The sequence below is a fragment of the Nansenia antarctica genome (assembly GCF_963989245.1).
Source record: "Nansenia antarctica genome assembly, chromosome: 3".
In the NCBI taxonomy this organism is placed as follows: Eukaryota; Metazoa; Chordata; class Actinopteri; order Argentiniformes; family Microstomatidae; genus Nansenia; species Nansenia antarctica.
In genome coordinates this window covers 66,034,769-66,058,724 of record NC_137688.1, presented here as the reverse complement: position 1 = coordinate 66,058,724, position 23,956 = coordinate 66,034,769, and positions in this window count along the sequence as shown.

Below are 23,956 nucleotides of genomic sequence, written 5' to 3'. Positions count from 1 at the left end.
TCCCCAGAGGTTAGACAAAGGGTTGTTAAATTGACCCCCCTGCTTTCTGCCCTCTGGCCTTTTCACATATAGGCTACAGACACGCAGGGAAGCTGAATTTGATTGTTACATTACAGATAAAGATAAATTAAAGATAGAGATAAAGTGAATTGATCATCGGGGTATTTTAAACATTCATAGACTAGGAAAAGAGGCGAGTTCACGCGCAGTTTACACACGGAGACTCGCGCATGTGCATTGCAGACACATTCCACACACACAGAGAGAGCGCGAAGCGAATACTGTAGTGCTGAGAGACGGTACCCATACTTTTAATTTCAACCCCTCTCTCTCTGTGATAAAGTTGTGATTGCAGAATCACGAAAGTTTAAGCATTGTTTGTTAGAAGTAAAGATAGATTGTGGGCTTTTGATAGATTCAAAGGAAAAGAGGCCATTCATGCGTGAGACAGGGCTGTTCTCCCTGAGCAGAATCACAGCAGGGTCACAGCAAGATATTTATGACCCCCAATAAAACGGCTCTACCTGCTTGCAGAATGTTGGTGAAATCATTTACAGTCATAGATTGATGTTTGTAAATGACTGTTGAATATTACATTACTTGTTTAAATACTAATTGGTTAGAATAATAATTCAGATCATTCATTGTCTGTTTCACAAAACAATTGATTGATTCCACAGGTTTGATCAAATGTCTGTGACAATCTAATGAAAAACCATTCTGAATAATCATTCTGTTGTTTGATAATTTGATAACAGATAATTGACTCCACAGGTATAATAATTCTAACTAATCATTCATTCCTTTCACTTAACAGTTGATTTATTCTACAGGTTGTAATTAATATTTGTAATTTACATATTTTATTTTAGTTAGAGGGTCCACAGCTTTTAATTAGGAATAGCAGAATAGTTCGTATTGATAGTTGAGCAGTAAAAGGGTTTTTGTAGATCAGTGAATACTTAGGTGTTGACCAGCCTTTGTTGTTTAATAATTGTGTTGACCAGAACTGTAATTAGTATTGAATGAGCAATTAAGTGACACATATTCATACACAATAAGGAAAAAACATTTAAGTGAAAAAACACACACACATAGATTACATTTAAGTCAATAATACACAATACCACTGAAACAATCCGTTGTTCTGAATTGTAGTGTTCTGTGTGGACAGTTGACACAGTTAAAAGTTAGACTAGCATTTGTTTAGCAAACAAGGCAAAAGAAGGTGGGTTGTAAGAAAAGTACACCTTGTAGAATATTTTCAGCATATTGAGCAGTATAAATCAATCAGCTTAAAATGGGAGCAAATTCAACGAAGGTGTTAAAAGATATAAGTGAACATAGTGGAATATTGGCTACTTTATCCCCTATGGCTGTAGTGGAAAAAATGAATCCTCTTGTTAGGGAAATTAGCAAAATGTCTACGAAATGGAATAACCGTTGGGCAGACATTGAACAGCCGTGGCCGAAAGAGGGCACCTTCAACTTACGAGTTATTGCAACTTTAGAGGTACTTATTAAAACCTATAAAGCAAACCAGAAAAAGGCAAAGAATAGATCAGAGAAACGCAAGTTAGAATTAGCCATTTTAGAGCTATTTAAGGTAGAGGGGCAGAAAATAGCAGCAGCTTGGAATGAGACAACAGCAAAAATGGGAACGGAAAAGAAAAATGAATTGGCCAGAACACTGGAACAAAAATTGAACATTCCATTCACAAACATGTGTCCAGTCTCCAGTCCCCCTCCATATGCTAAGGCACTGGAGGACCATTCCCAGAAGAAGAAGAAGGAGCCAAGGGGAAAAGGGGAGGACAAGAGTGACGAGGAAGATGACAGCGAAGATGGCAGTGAAGACTCAAGTGATGACGACAATGCAGATGGAGGCTACAACGCTCAGGTCTGGAAGATGATAGCCACAGCCGAAAGGAAAGGTGGGAGAAGACGCCGGGAGAAAGCGTAAAGAGAGGAAGGAAGACACCACAGATGGCTGAAGGAGCAACGAGAAAGGGAGGAAGAGGAAGATTGTCATCGAATGTCATCAAATACATTAAAGAACTGTCCAGTGCTGATTCGGGGTAACAAGATGGAATATCATCCTTGGAATCATACAGATCTGTCTGAGGTGATAGAAAAGCTCCCAGTCCTGGAAGATGGTGGACACGCATGGACGACAGAAGTCGACGTGAGACTGACAGGAACGCAAGCAGCAATGGGAGACCTGAAAAGACTCTTAGCCTTTATTGCAGGATTGGATACAATGCAGGACATATTGATGAAGGCAGGACTTCATAGATATATCAATACATCAGTTTATGATCCAGAGCTCTTCGCAGCAAACAGAGGCAGGCTGTGGAAGGCAATCAGAGAGACTTACCCTACTCACATTCACCCAGACAATATCATTGTGAAGCCACTGGGGGGAGATGAGAATCCCAGGGGTTTTGTTGCCCGTGTGCACTCTCAATGGAGAAGTGTGACAGGGAAGGATGCTGAAGATAACCCCTTAGAAAAATCCATAATCAGGGAAAAAATACAACAAGGGCTTCCTACCCCAGTTAAGGATAAGCTAGCAGAAGTGGTGGGGCTACGACACATGAACAAAGCTGTTTATATAGACCACGTAGCTCATCAAGTTGAGTTATATCGAAAGAATATTCAGATACAGAAGACACAAGACGAAGAGTCACTCAGAATATTGACTCATGTGCAATTGACTGAAAGCAAGAGGAACATAGAGGGAGTGCAGGCTTTAGCTCCACAGCAACAGCCACCTGGGGTGCAGACTGCTACTTACCAGTCCTACTCACAGGGGCCACAAGGGGGGTATCCTGCTACTTACCAGCCATACCCACAAGGGCCACCAGGGGTGCAAGCGGTTCCATACCAGCCGTACACACAGCCTGGCCAAGGACCACCACCAGGGGGATGGACAGCAGCAGGGAAGAAGATGCTAGGACCATGTTACCAATGCGGCCAGAATGGACATCTAGCCTGTACCTGCTACAACAGGCCCCAGGGGGGCGCAGGGGGGAGCCAAGGAGGAGGATATTGGCCTCCTGCTACACCTGCTCCAGGAGTGATGAACCTCTACGAAGGCCCAGCAGCTGGCCTATAGGGGTGCCCGGAAGATCCGAGTGGGAGGTGCCAGCTGGTGGTGACAAAGAAGCCTGAAGACGCCACGCACCTTCCTATGTCTGGAGAATATGTGAAGACAATCGGATTTGAGGGAATTAAACAGCTGATTCCTACAACTGAGCTTGTAGACTTAGAGTACAAGGGACAGAGAGCAACTCTGCCAACACTTGTGTCAGAACACACGCCAACAGGGCTGCTAGGGAGAGATGCTCTATGCCAATTGAACTGTACAGTAAAATGCACACCTGACGGCTGTCAGGTGACGGTGCCATCCGGTGCTCAGATTCCATCGACAGCCAGAGTGATTAAGCATAGAACAGACCTACAAGCTTTGCCTTTAAAGGGAGCTGATATAGAATATTGGGTTGATGGGTCTTGTTACCGGGTAGGAGAAACTTTGTGCGCTGGGTATTCCTTAGTTAAAGCACAGAATTCAAAGTTTATTGTAGAACAGGCTGAGGCAGTTCCTCAGCCTTGCTCAGCTCAGTTGGCTGAGTTGATTGCCCTCACAGAAGCATGCAACTTGGGAACCGGACGGAGAGTGACAGTGTACACCGACTCTGCCTATGCACATAATGTTTGTCATTTTAATGGAGCTGCGGGGTTTTAAGAGAACTGATGGTACGCCTATACAGCACCACGCACAGATCATGAAGCTGTTACAGGCCATGATGAAGCCAAAGGAATTAGCCATAGTGAAGTGTGCCGCACACAGCTCTGACTCATCACATGTCACACAAGGTAACAGGGCTGCAGAGGATGCAGCCAAAGCCATTACAGGAGCAGACAAGGCAGGTAAAGGTCTTCTGGTCGCACATGAAATGCAATTACAGGGCATGGTCACACTTGAGGATTTATTGATGTTACAGAGCAGAGCAACTACGTTAGACAAGAACGTTTGGCTAGCAAGGGGGGCAAGTCAGGATGACACAGGTCTATGGAGGAATCATGAGGGGTTGGTTGTAGCACCCTCAGATTTATTAGGCATGTTAATACGGGAAGCTCATGGATTAGCGCATGTGGCAAGGGGGGAGGTAAGACGCAAGATCACCAAGGAATATGGGTTTTGGAGTCCATATTTGATGGAACAGATTGACCATGCTTTAGGTCAATGTGGGGTATGTTGGAGAAACAACATCAGAGTGGGTACACCAGTGGTGTCCGGGCATATCCCTACCCCATTTGGGCAACGGGTGGTGGACAGGGGGGTGGATGTACAGAGTAGGCAGGATGTTGTGCCAACAGGTGCCGAGGTCCCCAGAGAACCTGAGAAGGAGGAGCTACGACGAGATGCTGTGGTGTTGCCAGAGCCAGTGGCAATGCCAGTGTTACAGCCAGTGACATCACCGGCGATGCCTGAAACCGAGGGGACAGTGGAAAGCTGTCCAGATGCCAATGAACCAGAAACCAACGAAGCAGAGAGTGTTGACAGTCTGGAGGTCCAGCCTGGGAGTGTCCAAAGCTTGGACACCTGTGCTACTGGGGATGCTGGCGAGTGCCTGCATCATGCTTCAGATGATGCTGAGGGCGACTCCCCAGACCTTGATCAGCGTGGGGGGGGACCAGACAACTGCCTGAACCTGAATGACACTGACAGACGACGACCGGTTAAGAAGAGATTAAAGACTACGCATAGGGTAGTGAAGCAGCAGATCAAAGGGAACGACGGGAATGGACAGCAGATGATAGCATGGCTGGAAACGGTCTTAGGGGCGTGGGAAACTTATTTTGCTAAGATAGGAGCACCTATTATAGCAGACATGATTTTTGACTTTCTTAGGAGACAGGGCCTCATTGACTGTTTTTGGAAAATCAGTCACTCAGTCCACGTTGATGAACTTTTCAGAAGACTAGTCCTCACCTGAGGTGAAGATCTATGCATTAATGCATTCCCTTTGTCCTGTGCTTACTGTTGGGGAATTATGTGTTATGATAACTGAATGTCATTATTTGTGTATTGTTTGTTTATTTCTATATCGTATGTGATTGATGTCAGTTGAGAAGTGATGTGGTGGTTATGCAAAGATAGGAAAGAGGTTCTGTTCCTAGCGCAACGAAGAAAAAGCTCCTGACTAGGAAAGGTTATCAATCTGAGACAGCGGTAAAGGTTGTTCTGAAGATGCAAGAAACAAGAAGACATCGGTCGTTGGAAGTTTTTGTGTTGAAATATGTATGATGTACTGTGTTTAGATTAATTTGTATTGTTATTTTTAGGATTCTTTTTTATTGTTGATTGTTTTGTATTTGGTTTATATGATATCTTTGGTTGCTGGTACTGGTGCTGGGTTGGTCTGTGTTATTATGTTTCTTGTGTTGTGTGTTGGTGTAGTTTTCTGTCTGTTGTTGTTTATTTTTTAATTTTTTTCTTTGGTTTCTTAGTTGCAGTCTGTGGGGTTTTGTGTTTTTGTTTTTGTTTTGTGGTCGTTTAGTTTCGGAAGGGGGAATATGTAGTTTATTTGTACTTAATAATGGGCCTATATGTTTGCTATGAAGAAATGTCTCCTGACTGTGGGGCAAGGTATTTATGACCTCCTGGCCTCTCCCCCTGACCTGATAGGACCACTGGCTGTGACTGCATTTTGACTTTGTTTATAAGTAAGGGTGTGGGCTCTGGCCCGGTCTCTCTTCTCTCTCACCTCTTGACCAAGCAGCTCTCTCTCTCTCTCTCTCTCTCTCTCTCTCTCTCTCTCTCTCTCTCTCTCTCTCTCTCTCTCTCTCTCTCAGGCCGCTCCTCTCAGGCCCTCTCTCTCTCTCTCTCTCTCTCTCTGTGCCTGACCCAGCAGCTCCTCTCTGTCCCCCTCCCCCTCTCTCTCCTCTCTCCCCCTCTCTCTGCCAGACCAGCGTCCAGCTTTGATGTCTGTATACTTTTGTATTTTGAATAAATGGTCTTAACCTGCTCAATAACTATTCTTCATTTTAGTAGCCAACAGGTTAGAAATATACAACAAGATAAGTAGAAAATATGTTTAGACACAGACCGCATTTAGCTGGGTTAAAGGACAGCGATGTATAGACGCAATTTAAACCACCTCTTCTGCATGAATAACTATGCTAGACTACATGGAATCTCAGACTAAATGACGGTCTGGTACATATTTTGACAATCTACAGGCGTTTAGGGTATTAATTTAAACTCAACGTGCTGCTAGACTAAAACAGGTTTAGACACAGACCACATTTATCTGGGTTAAAGGACAGCGACGTATAGACGCAATTTAAACCACCTCTTCTGCATTAACTATGCTAGACTATATGGAATCTCAGACTAAATGACGGTCTGGTACATATTTTGACAATCTACAGGCGTTAAGGGTATTCATTTAAACTCAACGTGCTGCTAGACTAAAACAGGTTTAGACACAGACCGCATTTATCTGGGTTAAAGGACAGCGACGTATAGACGCAATTTAAACCACCACTTCTGCTAGGATAACTATGCTAGACTATATGAATCTCATACTACATGACGTCTGGGATGTATTCTGACAGTTTAGAGGGGTTTAATAACGGGTTTCATGCATTTAAGATAAGTAGAAAATATAGCCGTAATATAGCTGGTTTATATTGGTTTATATTGTAGACGCGAGGTTGAAAAGACGTCTATTGCTCAGAGGGTTTGGTGGCCGTAAAACACAGTCGCCGGGACGGGGCTGGGAACTTGACCCTATGGATGGTTTTTCGGGATGATGTCTCTCTCCTCTCCTTCATATTCATCTAGACAGGTCTAGACACGAGGCTATGGTTGGTGTATGTCTACTGTGAGGAATCAATTGCGATATTATCACCAGCATTGTAATCCTGACACGATGATCATGTGATTGTTGCACTGTGACTTGTGTCGTCCGTCTCGACGATATCAGCAGCATTATGATGAATATGTTCGGCTACTAAAATAGATAGTAACTAGCCTTAACATTGCAATCATAACTTAGGGTTAGGGTTAATTCAATCAAATATAATTAAAATAATCCATAATTACAAATAGCATGTCCCTAGGTGTTGTTTCTCGATGGCAAAGGAGTCTCCTCTCTCTCCAGGTGTTTGTGGGTCTTGGTGGACCGGGGTGCTTAAATGACATTACATTGGTAGTGTTATAAAGCCCTAATGTAATGGTTCTGGTGCTGCTTGGCTTGGCCTTGTTGATTTACACCTGCTGTGGTGATCTCCGCTGGTTGGGAGAAGGCTTCCGACACCAGCAGCGTACCCGAATCGTGTTACGGCTCTTGATGAGCAGTGAGTGACAGAAAGACAGGCAGCGAGTTGTTTGACTAGTTTGACGTTGGCAGCACTTCCCCTCATCTTCATGGACGCGACATCTTGATTGATTGATTGATTGATTGAAAACCTTTATTGTCCCCAATGGGGACATTTTGTTGTCAAACCATCTACTGTGAGGAAGCCTCCACAATCAATTGCCATATATTACCAGCATTGTAATCACTCCTCCATACGATAAACCTTTGAATGTAACCTAAATGTATACCAATCTAGCTTTTGACCTGGTCATAACACAGTCTACACTGTAAAAAAAAAATGTTATTTCACAGAAATTCACTGTATTATTTTACAGATTTCTTTAGTTTTTCTACATTAAATGTAAATGCCATAAAAATACAGTAAACTACTTTTATTAAAAATATTAACCATTAAATAAAGGTTGTAATCTGTAAATTGATTTAATAATAAATTGCCTTTTTTTTACAGGATTTTTCTATTGCTTAATTGTCTTGAATGTTAAATTACATTGAATTATATGTAAAAACACATAAAATACACATAATTTTACTGTATATAAAATGAAGGCATCTTTCAGTTTTTTGGCTGTAAAACTTTAAATTGACTGTTAAATCATGTTAAAAAAGAAAAATATATAATTTAAAAAACAGTAAAAACCTTCTATTATTCTACCGATAATTTATTTTTAAATACTGGTATTTGCTTAATTGTCTTGAATGTTAAATTACATTGAATTCCATATAAAAAGACATAAAATACACATAATTATACTGTATACATACTGTCTGTATGTATGTATACATCATGCATGCATTGTGTGTGTGTGCGGGAAGATGTCAGAATCAGTGTGTATGTTTGTATGTATGTGTTACGTTTTGGTATAAAGTTCTAGAGGTAGCTTTGTGTTGGATCCATGTGCGGTGCAGCTCGGATGAAAGGAGGTCGAGACAGTGATAAAAATAAGTTTCTCTTTACTGAGAGTCAAAGAACAGTCACAACAGGGCACGGATATAGAACCAACAGTAAAGGGGAGCAAGCACGACTCTGAGTTGCGAGTACATAAATAATAGCGGATACAAAACCAACTAGCGTATCGACAAAACAAAAGGAGAGCAATCAAGGCTCCATCAGCTAACCGCAAGAATAATGTAAATACAACGAAAATAACGAACACTAAATACAGTCACAATACCTGGGAATAGCGACAGGTAATTTAAGTCCTCCAGGACAGAACGGACATAGTCAAAATAGCAGACATGGTATATTCCATAAGACAAGCAAGGGTTCTCATCACGTCAACAAACACGAACAACTGACAAGGGAACAAGGAAATGGGACACACCTATATACACAGACAAACACTCACAGGTGACAATCATAACATAATTAGTCCAGGGCTGGAGTAATGTCGCTCTTCGACCAGCAGAGGCGATGGGGAGTCATCTTCGCTGACCCCCCTCGTAACATGTATGTATGGGTAAACTCTGTTGAGTGCAGAGTTTACCAACCTTGTTTCCCCTCATTAATTAATACAGTTGATCAGAAAATAAGTGACGCTCTCAGCCTAATTCTAAAGAGGTGGGTAAACTGAGTTTACTTGGGTTTACCCTCCACTACACCCCTGGTTTTAGTGAGGGATAGCGGGGGTAGTGGAGCAGGGGTACTTAAAATGAGGCACACACACACACACACACACACTCACACTCTCTCTCTCTCTCTCTCACACACACACACATACTTGTTTATGCTACATTGTGGGACAATATGACTAGGACCTCCCGTGTGGGGACACCCCTTTCTAGACACCGTACAGCACTGAGAAAAATCAGGCATGATCAGAAAAAAATCAGGAACCAGAATCTCACTTCAAATTAGCAATATTCAATACTTTTTTCAAGACATGACTTCTTCCACCCATGTGGGGAGTCTCAGGTTGCTATCTTTCTGGGGACACCATAACACACTTTCAGATATTACTATCTTTCCGGGGACACCATAACACACTTTCAGATGTTACCATCTTTCTGGGGACACCATAACACACTTTCAGATGTTACCATCTTTCTGGGGACACCATAACACACTTTCAGATGTTACCATCTTTCTGGGGAACACCTTAACACACTTTCAGATGTTACCATCTTTCTGGGGAACACCTTAACACACTTTGGTTGAATCCCAAATGGAGCCCTTATCCAAGCCCTGAACCCTTGAAGACTTTGGGTGCGTTTGTTTAATCTCCCGGGAGCGCACTCAGGTTGACATAGTGAGTTATTGTCACTATGTTATTGTTGTTATTGTTGTTATTGTCACTATAATTGTATAGTTATTGTTAACTCGGGTTACAGCTTAGCATGTAACTCAGTACTCTAGTTAGCACTGATACAGCTTAGCATGTAACTCAGTACAGTAGTTAGCACTGATACAGCTTAGCATGTAACTCAGTACTCTAGTTAGCACTGATACAGCTTAGCATGTAACTCAGTACTCTAGTTAGCACTGATACAGCTTAGCATGTAACTCAATACTCTAGTTAGCACTGATACAGCTTAGCATGTAACTCAATACTCTAGTTAGCACTGATACAGCTTAGCATGTAACTCAGTACAGTAGTTAGCACTGATACAGCTTAGCATGTAACTCAGTACACTAGTTAGCACTGATACAGCTTAGCATGTAACTCAGTACTCTAGTTAGCACTGATACAGCTTAGCATGTAACTCAGTACTCTAGTTAGCACTGATACAGCTTAGCATGTAACTCAATACTCTCTAGCCCAATGTATCACCAAACAGCGCTCAATTTAGTCACTCACTATTCGCCTACCCCTCCCCCACACAGCACCTTCCACAGACAGCAGCACACTCAGGCCTCAGCTGTTCATTTAACATTGCCGACCTCCTGAACTTTAGGCTCACTTTTGGGACACTTCCTATGTAGCCAGGGGAACAGAAAAAGACACACACCATCAGTGGGATGCCAGCTTTCAGCCAAACGTGATTTCAAGTCTCTAGCCCAATGTATCACCAAACAGCGCTCAATTTAGTCACTCACTACCCCTCCCCACTCAGCCGTTTAACATTGGCGACCTCCTGAACTTTAGCCTCACTTTTGGGACACTTCCTATGTAGCCAGGGGAACAGAAAAAGACACACACCATCAGTGGGATGCCAGCTTTCAGCCAAAAGTGATTTCAGGTCTCTAGCCCAATGTATCACCAAACAGCACTCAATTTAGTCACTCACTACCCCTCCCCACTCAGCAGTTTAACATTGGCGACCTCCTGAACTTTAGGCTCACTTTTGGGACACTTCCTATGTAGCCAGGGGAACAGAAAAAGACACACACCATCAGTGGGATGCCAGCTTTCAGCCAAAAGTGATTTCAAGTCTCTAGCCCAATGTACCACCAAACAGCACTCAATGATATGCTCAATATATTTTAACAGTGAAAAAACAGGAAATACAGATTTAAAAAAATAAAATAAATCACAATAGTATGTTATTAGAATGATATAAACTTAAAATAAAATCAGTCTACTGTTAATAAAACTACTGCTGCAGATTTCTGTTGGTCTGTTTCTCATACTGAATTGGTTCCATACTGCTTGGCCCTCTGAAAGGTCACAGCCAGGTCAGCTGCAGGTTGGGGCGGGGGAGGGGAGACATCAATTAAGCACCTGCACCTCCAAACTTTCCCCAAAGCTACTGCTGCATTCAATGCACACGGGAATAACTGGTTTTCTGGAACAAGATGAATAATTATTATTCATAAATGTAGAACTGCTTAATCCCTTTATGTTTTGTAATTATTTAAAGATAAAACAACAGTTTTAAATGTTTTTATAATTTAAACCATTATATGGCTTGCATGATTGAGAATGTTGTCATTTTTAATACACAGTTCTGGTACACTACATTAACGCATTTACAGAACTCTCCTTAAAATTACAAATATAGTACTTATTACTAATACACTCAGGCCTCAGCCGTTCATTTAACATTGCCGACCTCCTGATTTTTAGGCTCACTTTTGGGACACTTCCTATGTAGCCAGGGGAACAGAAAAAGACACACGCCATCAGTGGGATGCCAGCTTTCAGCCAAACGTGATTTCAAGTCTCTAGCCCAATGTATCACCAAACAGCGCTCAATTTAGTCACTCACTATTCGCCTCCCCCTCCCCCACACAGCACCTTCCACAGCTAGCAGCACACTCAGGCCTCAGCCGTTCATTTAACATTGCCGACCTCCTGAACTTTAGTCTCTAGCCCAATGTATCACCAAACAGCGCTCAATTATATGCTCAATATATTTTAACAGTGAAAAAACAGGAAATACAGATTTTTTAAAAATATGAAAATCACAATAGTATGTTATTAGAATGATATAAACTTAAAATAAAATCAGTCTACTGTTAATAAAACTACTGCTGCAGATTTCTGTTGGTCTGTTTCTCAGACTGAATTGGTACCATACTGCTTGGCCCTCTGAAAGGTCACAGCCAGGTCAGCTGCAGGTTGGGGCGGGGGAGGGGAGACATCACCAGAATACCTCTGTGTCATTGGCTGCTATAGGCATAAAAGGAGAGAAACTCATGGTGTGGCCCCCATCTTCCCCTGACCTCAACCCTATTGAGAACCTTTGGAGCATCCTCAAGCAAAATATATATGAGGGTGGGAGGCAGTTCACATCAAAACAGCAGCTCTGGGAGGCTATTCTGGCATCCTGCAAAGAAATTCAAGCAGAAACTGTCCAAAAACTCACAAGTTCAATGGATGCAAGAATTGTGAAGGTGATATCAAAGAAGGGGTCCTATGTTAACATGTAACTTGACCTGTTACAGTTTTTCTCAGTCGCTTTGGTGCATTTCTCACATCACTATTAACATTTGCACAACAGTTAGTGCATTTCTCAGAACAATTAGTACAAACTGCAAAACCTAGGTGTTAACCTGCAAAAGCGTGTCACTTGCTCAAAATGGATAGTTCATTCCTCAAAAGCAAGTATTCATGTCAATGAAAGTGTCAGTGTCATCAAAATGAAAAGTCCTGACACCATTGTTTATGAACAAGATAGTCAAATGGCTTTGTCATGTTTTCATTATGACAGTTCACTCTGTAAGTGTTTTCCAATGCAAAAAAGTCAGATCTTGGTGACACTACCTGAAAATGCTCAAGACAGTACTATACACTATTTGCACAGCCATTTGAAATCTACAGTGGGTTACACATTACTGTATTTAGTGAGGTAAATGAGTACAAGACGCTGAATAGTTATGTTTCACATTTTTACTGCATATGCTCTTTGCAATTCTAATTTGTTCACAGCATTGTGCAAAAGAAAAATACAAACTTGTTTACCACAAACATAAGAAACACCCTTTGGGTAGAGCTGTGCACAACTGTAAACAATATTGCAGTACATATTGGAACTGAATTGGAACATCCAACATACTGTAAATCATTCATTGACATCCAGACGTTCCTGTCTGTCTGGCCACATATTTTCATCGACATCACAGCGAATATCATCCCTGGTAATGCAGCGAGGAAAGTATCTCCCTGAGTGGCGAATCCACCCTCTGCTAGCAAGGCCATTTGGGTATGTGGATGCCGGTCATATACCTTCCACCTCCAGGCAGAGAAAAACTCCTCTATTGGATTCAGGAATGGGGAGTAGGGAGGGAGATATTCCACCAGCATCCTTTCATGTGCTGCAAACCACTGTCTGACCAGATCTGAGTGGTGAAAACGCACATTATCCCATACAACAACATACTTGTTCAGATGGTCTCCATTTAGACCCCTCTCATTCTCAGGGATTATGTCCCTGTAAAGCAGGGGTGGCCAACCAGTCGGAGACTAAGAGCCACAAAAAAATATTGGGGTACCACAAAGAGCCACATCATACATGCGGGCTCACAAAAGCACTCCCTCTTACTCACACACACACACACACACACACACACACACACACACACACACACACACACAATAATACATTTCCAATAGGCTACTTTGCAGACAGATTTATTTATTTTTCTTTCTCACACATAACTGAATATGCATGAATGAAATGAAAGCAGGTGGGAAAGCTGCTAAATATCATCTCTTCTCTGCCTCGGATATCTGAAACGAGAGAGAGGGAGGAAGCAGCTTCTGTTATTTCTTGTCAAGGTTAGCATGCACACACACAGTCTTTCCCTCTCTCATACTCTCTCCACACACAGAAATATAACAATTTACAATAGCCTACCTCACAATAACAGTGTATGTGACACATATTTTTGTCTTACCTGTTGCTCCTTTGACTCAGTGGGACTTCTGGCAGTCCTTGCTTGCCACAATCCTCTTCAAATCTGGTTTGTATTCTGTTGTGGCCACTCGAAGCAGTTCCTTCACATGTGTGTCAGTCAGAACAGATCTGTGCTTGGATTTCACATGTTTCAGGGTAGAAAACACAGACTCACAAACATATGTTGACCCAAACATTGAGAGTAGCTTGAGCGCAGCCCGTTTGACATGGGGATATGTTTCCATTGGCACAGTTTTCCAAAACTCAATGGTCCCATCTCTTAGAACAGACTTCAGTCTGTCATCCTCTGACAGTTCAATCATCTCCATCTCTGACGCTGCCTCATCTGTGACAAGGGGGGCTTTTAAACAGTCTGTCTCTGCACTGAAAGGGTCAATGAGGAACGTAATCTGAGGCCTTTTCTGCTGTAGGTCCTGGAATCGGGTCGCAAAACTCTCCTGGAGCTTTTCAATCTGTGTCGCATATTGGGCAGTCTGCTTTCTCAGGGCGGCAGGTGCAGCTTGTCTGCTTGCTTGTTTCAGAGAGGCGAAGTGTGTTAATTCTCCCTTTTGAAGATGCTCCTTAAACAGCTTGATTTTTTTGACAAATGCAAACACACTTTGCACCAGGTCAGGCAACATCTTTAACTTCCCTTGCAGATCCAGGTTGAGCCTGTCCAGATGACTCAGCTTGTCCACCAAAAAAGACAAATCCAAAATCCACTGGGGGTCTGACAGCTGCGGATAGTCCTTGTTCTTATCCTCCATGAACAGCCTCACAGCATCCAACAGCTCAAGGAAGCAAGACAGCACTTTGCCTTTAGAAAGCCACCTCACAGTGCAGTGAAGTGGCAGGTCTCTGGGAAGGTCTTGGTCAAGTTCAGCAATCAGATTTTTGAATTGCCTGTGGTTAAGAGCATGTGTGCGGATATAATTGACGATTTCCATCACAGGCTTCATGACGTGGTCTAAATTCAGGGTTTTAGACACAAGCTGCTCCCGATGAATGATGCAGTGGAAATTCCAAAACTCTGGAAAAGTGTTGTCAGCTTTACAGAGCCCCACTAGCCCGTTTGCAGATCCAACCATTGAGGGTGCTCCATCCGTGGCTATTCCTGTCAGTTTCTGGATTGGCAGATTTGCTTTTGCAAACACGTCAGTCATGGTTTTTTTCACATCTATGCCACGGGTCCTGTCCTTCAGAGGTTGAATATCAAGGAGCTCTTCTTTGATCACACAGTCTTTTGAAACTGACCGTGTAAATATTGCCAACTGTGGTATGTCTTGTATGTCACAAGACTCATCCAATGCAACACTGAAATATTCACAATTCTGAAGATCAGAATGTAATTCTGTTTCAATGGCACTGTTTATGTCCGATATTCTGTGTTCAATGGTGTGGCGTGACAGTTGGATGTCTGAGGCCATCTTTTTCAGTGTTTCATTTGGAGACAATATTTCCATCACATCAGTGATGCATTTCTTTATAAACTCTCCTTCATTGTATGGCTTTTTAGCACGTGCAATGTTCCAGGCCACTTGATAGGACGCAAGTGTCACTGTCTCTGATTGCTTAACAAATCTTTGGAACAACTTGGTCTGTGTTTGTGTCTGGCTTTTCAAGCTGTTTAATTTACCCTTGCGAAGTTCGGTGCCTTTTGGAAACTCCTGGTCGATGTTAGCATGCGTTGTGTTGAAATGGCGCTGGAGATTGGAAGCTTTGTAATGTGCCAACGATGTTTGACATATCAGGCAGAATGGCTTTCCATTGCGCTCCACAAAGAAATATTCACTCTCCCACTCGGCTAAAAACGTCCTGTGCTCATCTCCATACTTGCGTTTAGCTGTACATTTCTTCCCTGACATTTTTATTTTGTTGTTATCCGTAATTTGTCAAATGAACTGTCAAAAAGCCGTGTTACAGCTTCTCCTCAGAACGGACAATTAGGGAACAGTGTTGCCTGATTTGGCAGATTCCAGCCCAATCGGGCTACTTATGATCACTCTGGGTGGGTTTTTAGACTCTGGTTGGGCTGAAAAATCAATCCAATCTGGCAACACTAGTGACGCGAGATTGGATTGGATTGGATTGGGGGAAAAAAAAAAAGTATCGGGTTACAGCAGCGTGCAGCGAGACAGAGGCCGCGTTCGTAAATTCGCTCTGAGAACGTTGCTCCGGCGAATTTACGAACGCGGCCTGTCAGAGAGAGCGCTACACCAACACTTTTAATGAATGGATTGAAGAGCCGCACACAGACAGCCAAAGAGCCGCATGCGGCTCGCGAGCCGCGGGTTGGCCACCCCTGCTGTAAAGAGTGTCTAAAAAAGTCAGCAGATGTTGTGTTGTGTGGACCACTCTCTCACTCTGTTTTGGGTCCCCACAGCGATTTCAAGTCCCCACACCGTGGTTGTGCTGTCAGACCTCAGTCCCCACATAGTAGTATACACAGGCACACACACACACACACACACACACTCTCTCTCTCACACACACACACACTCTCTCTCTCTCTCTCTCTCACACACACACACACACACACTCACACTCTCTCTCACTCTCTCTCTCTCACACACACACTTTTTTTTTTCTCTCACTCTCTCTCACTCTCTCTCTCTCACTCTCTCACTCTCTCTCACTCTCTCTCGGATTCTGAACTTCACACACATTCAGACACACAAACTAACACACACTCAAACCACAGACACTCTAACCACAGACACTCTAACTACAGACACTCTAACCACAGACTGAGCTAAAGTCCTTTAACCTTTAATGTCACACTAGACTAGGCCCAAAAGCCTGAATTAAAGTGCTGGGGTACGTTTGGGCCCAGGAAACGGGCTGCGAAAGAGTCACACTCACCAAACTTGACACACTCCTTCATTGTATCCCTACATTGTACCATGTCAACTTTCACCCTCCTAGGAAGACTTAAGCCAGGGAGTTGTCTACTTATAGTTGCCTAGGCCGAAAAGCCTGAATTAAAGTGGGTGCTGCTGCTGGCGTACGTTTGGGCCCAGGGAACGGGCTGCGAAAGAGTCACACTCACCAAACTCTACACACTCCTTCATTGTATCCCTACATTGTACCATGTCAACTTTCACCCTCCTAGGCCATTCCCTAGAGGCCTTCATAGGTATGTGCCCTTTGACTGAAAGGTGCTCCTGCTGGGGTACGTTTGGGCCCAGGGAACAGGCTGCGAAAGAGTCACACTCACCAAACTCTACACACTCCTTCCCCTTCATGGGACATTGTACCATGTCAACTTTCACCTTCCTAGGCCATTCCCTAGAGGCCCTGCACGCGACGAAGCGGAAAACTGTAGGGAGTTGTAGTGCTTGATGTGAAGTGCCTAGTGGAAAAATACATCTTCTCACACGTACAGGCACACAGCAAGTACAACATGTTGCATTTTCATGCCATTAGGCAACTTGCTTCCTAGGGTTAGGTCCATTTGGACTTTACTGTGTGTGTTTGAGAAAAGGGTGCTTGTCACTTTAAGACAGCAGGGAGAAACTGATGTGGATAGAAGTACAGAACTCACACACACAGAATGTCTTGTTTCCATTTCGGTGTGGCAATTTTCATCTGTTAACTATAAATAAAAGCAAATGTATTGTGTCTTCCCATTTGAAAGCCTTTTGTTTTTTGTGACATCCAAGGCTCGTAATTTGAGTTGTCTCTTATGTATTCATTTAACTAAAGCTATGGCTTTGTTTCCTCAGATCTTTAGGTGAAAGGCCTGAGCTGAATGGTTTATTTTCAGGTCTAATGTCAATGGCATATTGAGAGCCACTGGCTTTTTGAGTTATATCACAGTAGCAAAATGCATTGTCAAGCCTCATAGCCGATGTGGTAGGGTTTGGTTCAATTAAATGAATGCAGGGAGTGGATTTTCATTAATTAAAAAAAGAAAATGCAGGTTTCAACAGTGAATGTGATTGTGATCATCAGCTGGAGTTCATCACTGGCTGAGGAAAATTGGCATTTTTACTATGAAGTGACATTTTTATTATTTACAAAAATCAGTGTACACAATTAAATACATGTGCTCCATTTCCGTTGTTTTAGGTAGTCTACTTCTTTGCGTTTAGTTTTTGATTCATTTATTTTATTGCATAACGGAAGTTTATAATGAAGAATACGGATGTCTGTTGTTTACCGGCAAAACACTGGCCACCTAAAAATGCACCAAGGGGCCCTGTTTCAGATCTAATAATGGATTTTCGTCGTCATCGATTTGTTACACACCCGAAGGTAGTAACAAATAAGGGACTCCACACATGCGTTTAAATGATACAATTAAAGTTTTATTTACTTAAATGAACCAAAATAAACTAAATAACATGTATATGATTATGGATAAGAATCAGTAGTGTATGCCATGAGTGAATGGTTGTAGAATGTATGTTGTATGTGTAAGGTGTATGAACGTATGTAGTGTAAAACTAAAAGGCCCCAAAAACCAGGTACCCAGAGACCTTACCAACAGAACCCAAATCATAAGGAAGAGAGAGAGAGCTGAGGACACCCCTCTCATATACTATATATCCCCAGCTCCCCAAACCCAGGTGACACCACTCAACCTAACGACCCACCCACTCTGCCCAGGCTCCTGCCACAGCCTATTCATAGCTTTCATGTGACGTCACAGCATAGTGGAAACGCCCACCTGACGGGCAAAAGGCACTTTTTGCGGGCAAAACCCACGGGCAAAACCCACTTTTTGCGGGTTAATAACTTTGATTTCCCGTGGGTTAGGAAAATAATTCCAACGTGTCCGGATAGAGTAGAAGACAGGGAATCCAACACTATTTGAATGGAGTCGATCCTCCACTCCTATCACCGTGGACACAGCAAGGAGCGAATTCCCGGATATAAATATTCCCTCGCCTCGCTGACAGCGGGAGTTGGGAGTTTCGTCCAGCAGCCGGTGAACGCCCGGTTGATCGAGTTTCATATTAAAAGTATATCTTCTCGGGGTGTCAGCGCGGTGGTTAAGGGCTCAAAATGACCGTATACTGATGGTGAATTTAGCAATAATAGTCTTATGTTTGTACCACCTCCATAACCGGTGTTATTCACGGGAAAAGCCGGTCAAGGAGGCACCCTTTGCAGGTCAATAACTTTGATTCTCCGGGGGTTATGATAATAATTCCAACGTGTCCGGATAGAGTAGAAGACAGGGAATCCAACACTATTTGAATGGTGTCAATCCTCCACTCCTATCACCGTCGTGTATCTTGATAGTTCTTCATGGGTGAGGTGGTCTAAATAGTAGGCAGCCATGTTGAGCGATGTTGCTATGATACTTTTTGCCCGTCAGGTTGGTGGTTGCTAGGGAAGAAACCACGTGACTGAAAGCTATGAATATGCAGGCAGAGTGGGAGGCGTCACAGTTGGCACAGCGAATCATAGCGCAACCTATGGCCGGAAAGGGTAGGACCTATGGCCGGATGGGAAAATCCGAGATTTACAACCTGAGGCCCTATACGTTTTTTTGACAAACGTGGATGTTTCTATTCGTTTTGGGGGGTTCGTCCAGACGCAAACGAGTTTTTGCCCTCTGAAAACGAAGATGTTTAAAAACGCCTGCCAGAGTGAAGATCCTTAAAAAACGCTGTATATTTTTTGACGTCTGGACGAGATAGACGTTTGTTTTGTATTCGTCACGTCATCATGCGCGTAGATGATGCGCAGTGCAGCTGTTTTATGTAACCCGCATGCGCTAACCCAGCCAACAACAACAACAACAACAACAATGGCACCTTACAGAGTTGTTGCGTTCGTGCTGCAGAACCTATTGAGCTTGATTGGGCTTTTACAGCAACATTTACTGTTGCTCCTCTACTACCACCGACAGCAACAAATAGACATGGAGAACATCTACAATATGTTCTTCAATACACCGCGGAGGACAACCAGAAGGGCAACAATTCAATTAAATGTATAATCAATAGTGTGATTTAGTCCAGGACTAGGCTTAAGCCTTGTCTGTGAAACCGGCCCCTTGACACTTACTAGGACAGTTGCATAGGAGAAAGACACTTAAGAGAACATTAGATTAGTCTTTTCTGTAAGTGAAGATATTATACAGAAGTTCTGTTCTGTGTTTATGTAAATTGTTCATTGCTATTCTTTTTTGGGGCTTATGCCATTACTTACTAGGAGAGGTGCATAAGAGAAAGACAATGTAGAGAGCCACAGTAGATTATTACACACTCTTATTTCTGTAAGTGAAGACATTTTTGTTTATTATTTGCGACATAATAATTACGACATACAATTCAAAGGTACAATAAAGAATGTTTATTTTGTTTTTTCACTGGGTAATGTTGCAGTGCATACAAAATATTGTAAGAAAATAAATAAAATGTCATCTTGACGGATTTACAAACATAGGAGCTGTCCAACAAAACGTTTCAAACACTGCGAAAATGGCAAGACTCCCAGTCAATGGTTGCATATGTTTTTTGTACTTTGTACTCAATAGTTAAACTCAACAATACTTCTACTTCACTGTCTGTCCAAATGAACGACTCCTTTGCTCCCCGAGGCGGCATGTTGTTTACGATTGGAATTTTGTATTTCGCGGATGTAACGCGGAAGAACCGCTTTAGCTTTTCCTGGCGTCTGATTGGCCAGCGGAGCTATGGGGTTAAAATTATATCGCCGACTACTGGTGTGGAATGCTCAATGACAGCGTTTATATTGCGTTCATACGTATGCATCTGGATGCAGATATGTTATAAACGTGCTCGTCTGGACGGTCATATTTTTATATACAAAAAACGTTTATCAAAAAAACGTATTGGTGTGGACATAGCCTCATTCTGGAATGGTCTGGTCATGCTCACAATTTTCCGGTGTCCCGCGCGTGAGAACTTGATATTAAGAGGTGAGAACTTGATATGATGCATTAAGTCATGGTTTTCAAATAGTCATTACATAAACATTAGTCTGCAAATGTATATCTTCCCGTATTTTTACCATAACGAAACACTGTCTAAAAGATAAGGTCTGCTTGATGTACACGTAGAGCAAACGATGTGGCACTGGCTAGCTAGCTCTGCTTGATGTGAGAATGTGAGAACTTGATATTAAGAGGTGAGAACTTGATATTATGCATTAAGTCATGGTTTTCAAATAGTCATTACATAACATTAGTCTGCAAATGTATATCTTCCCGTATTTTTACCATAACGAAACACTGTCTAAAAGATAAGGTCTGCTTGATGTACACGTGGAGCAAATGATGTGGCTAGCTAGCTAGTCCTTGGGCCAAACCCCCAAATTGAACATTTCATTACCAAATTCTGGGCAAATCCTAGATGTGATTTTCTTATTCCTATACATCCCTAGATTATGTTTTGATATGATAGACCTTTTGGATTGGCAGCTTATTAGTAGTTATCACCTCGTAAAGGTACGGAGTGCTTTTTTCAAAACCGGAGTTTTGCCTAAAAGTCCCCTGCCATATCCTGCTCCCCTTCGCATGATTCGCGCCTAGCCAGGCCCGGATTAACCCCCTAGGGTGACCAGACTTGATGTGTTGTGCCCCCCCCCCCCCCCCCCAACACACACATTTTATTTTATTTTTTACTTTGCAAGTGAAAATTTGATATTTACTATGGTTACAAAAACCATAGATTTACAAGAGCATATTACTACAGTACTGGGTCATCACAGTTCTTTACTATGATGGTGAGTAAATTAACCAGTCTCTACTGCTTGTCTGCTTGTTTGGGAGGCGACAATGCAATAAATCATTGGTGAGTGACCGCGTTTGTCCTCCAAGACCAATGTCCCGCACAGATGCTGGGTATTTGCGGGCCCTATTCTGGAAGGACACCGGGCCTTTAGAAATTGCCATTTCCCTCACATGCTCCGTGATGTCTCCCCATAGTTCCGGGTCTGTTGAGATGTTAAAATCCACCAGCGGCTGCTGATCTTCGGCAATATTTCCAGGATCCACCTCGTCGTCTCCGTCATCCTCGCTCTCATGCACCTGACTGTTCTCAGCGCCATGGCTCACGTCTGCCTGAGCTGTAGAATCGTCTGCTGGGCAGTTAGCATTAGCTTCACCGCTCTCGTCGTTGTTCTCGTCGTTGTTCTCGTCGTTGTTCGCTATGTTCGCTCCCTCGCTCGCTCTGCTGCCCCCCCCCACTGTTAACTTCAGTGCTCATTTTAGGCCTAGGTGAAATAAAAAAAATCCTAATTGTTGGGACATTTTTAAGAGCGGCCGTATGTCTGGAGTCTTTGCCTTTCTTAATTTTTCGCTTGGCAGAGCCACTCAGTTGTCGCCTGTCCATTTTGATTTCTTAGGTGATAGTTTGGCCGGGCGTCACTGCGTCATCGCGCTGATTCGCGCACCTGTCTGTGATTGGGGGGGGGGGGGGGGGGGGGCACTTGTCTGTGACTGGGGGGGGGCACTCGCAATTATTAATCTTTTTTATCATGATAGCCTAAATATAACCGTTAGTTTTGTACCTGTGTGGATGTCTTCCAGTAAATATAGCCTATAATTTAAAAATGTGCCCAAAATATATATATTTTTTTTTGGGGTGCCCCCCCATTGGCTGGTGCCCCAGGGCATTCACCCGATGCAATATATGGATAATCCGGGCTTGCGCCTAGCTGTGCTGTGGTTGTGATAGAGACATGAGCCCTTTCATGTTCTTTATGCGCCTGAGTCTCCTGAACAAGTAGAGACCAACCCCGAGTCGATCAATGATTCCTACGCTGAGCTATGGTAACTTTCCCGCACCTACCGCACAATACCTCCGGAAAACCGCAAAAATTAGGCATTCATCGGTAGGGGGTAGGTGCGGTAAAGTTACCATAGCTCATCGTAGGAATCATTGATCGACTCGGGGTTGGTCTCTACGTGTTTAGGAGACTCAGGCGCAGTGGCGGATACAGAAAGTGGCTGATGGGTAGGCCTGGAAAAATCTGGGTGGGCCTGAGTGAAACTCATCACCGCACGTTTTAGACCTATGTATGAGCAGCCAGATGGATGGAACACAACCGGGCTCGCGATCATAGGCGCCGATTTATGTTTCTGCCCGTGGGTGCTCGAAACATTTGGGTACGACCAACACGCATGCACACACGCAAAATATTCGCAGAGACTGGAGGAGATCACTATGCAGACCATGAAACGAACGGAAAATAAATAAAGTACCTGTCTACCCAATGCAACGGACAGCCAAACAAGTTATTATAATACACACACGCAAGGCATTCAAGCGCACGCAATTCAATGAATTAACCAATAACCATCAACTATGGAGGACCAAGTCTGACAGAATTAACAATAAATATATAGGTACATAAATGAATGTATGAACAAATAAATGAACGAATACACACTAGGATCCTCTGTGATATTCCTTGAGCAGACAATTCCGCAGTTTCCACAAAGCCTACTGCTCGTTCTTTAATTACCCCTCCATGAATGAATCGAATACAGACAGCAACTAGCTCGCGCTTGGATAGATCTTTATACTCATCCGCAAGTATGGCATAATATGTGGATTGCTCATGCAGTTCAGACTTTATCTTTCGAATTAGCAGTGAGGCTGCAGCCTCAAGCAGCTCATCCTGAATGTGATGGCTTAGGAGCGTGGCATTTCGAGGCAGTTCCTTCAGTCTATTTTCAATTTCTGGATCATATTTTGACATGAACTTGAATAGCTCCAAGAAATTACCTTTATTGAGCGCCTCTTCCGTTTCTCTGTGACCTCTAAGTGGAATTTCCAACTTGGCACACAACATAGCAATGTCTAACACAACTTTAACGTGTTGCCGGTTTCGCTCTATGAATGAAACGGCATCACCGTGCATTTGATTTAACACTGTCCCACGGCTTTGGGGTCCATGGCTTTGCCCATCCAACTTGGTGAGGGCAACAGCATGCGGCTTGCTAGACTCGTGTTTGTCACAGGCCTGCCGGAGACGTTTCCAATTTTTGTATCCATCTCTTATAAAAGTGAACTCCGTGTGCGCCTCTGGGAAATGTCGACACACTTTACAAAAAATAGCGTCTCTTTCTTTACTATTATTCCATCCACTTGAACTTCTCGTACCAATTTCTACTGAAGGAGCGCGATTTCCCATCTATTACAGTGGTAGTAGGGAATGTTACCAGCTTTGGTTGAGTGGCTGGTTCCTCCATGGCTGACAGATCCGACGGTGTAGTCCTACCAGTTCTTCACAAGCCGGTGGCAATGACGGTCGCAAGACAAAACTATTCACATTACAGTTAGTTAGTGAAAATTAAACTT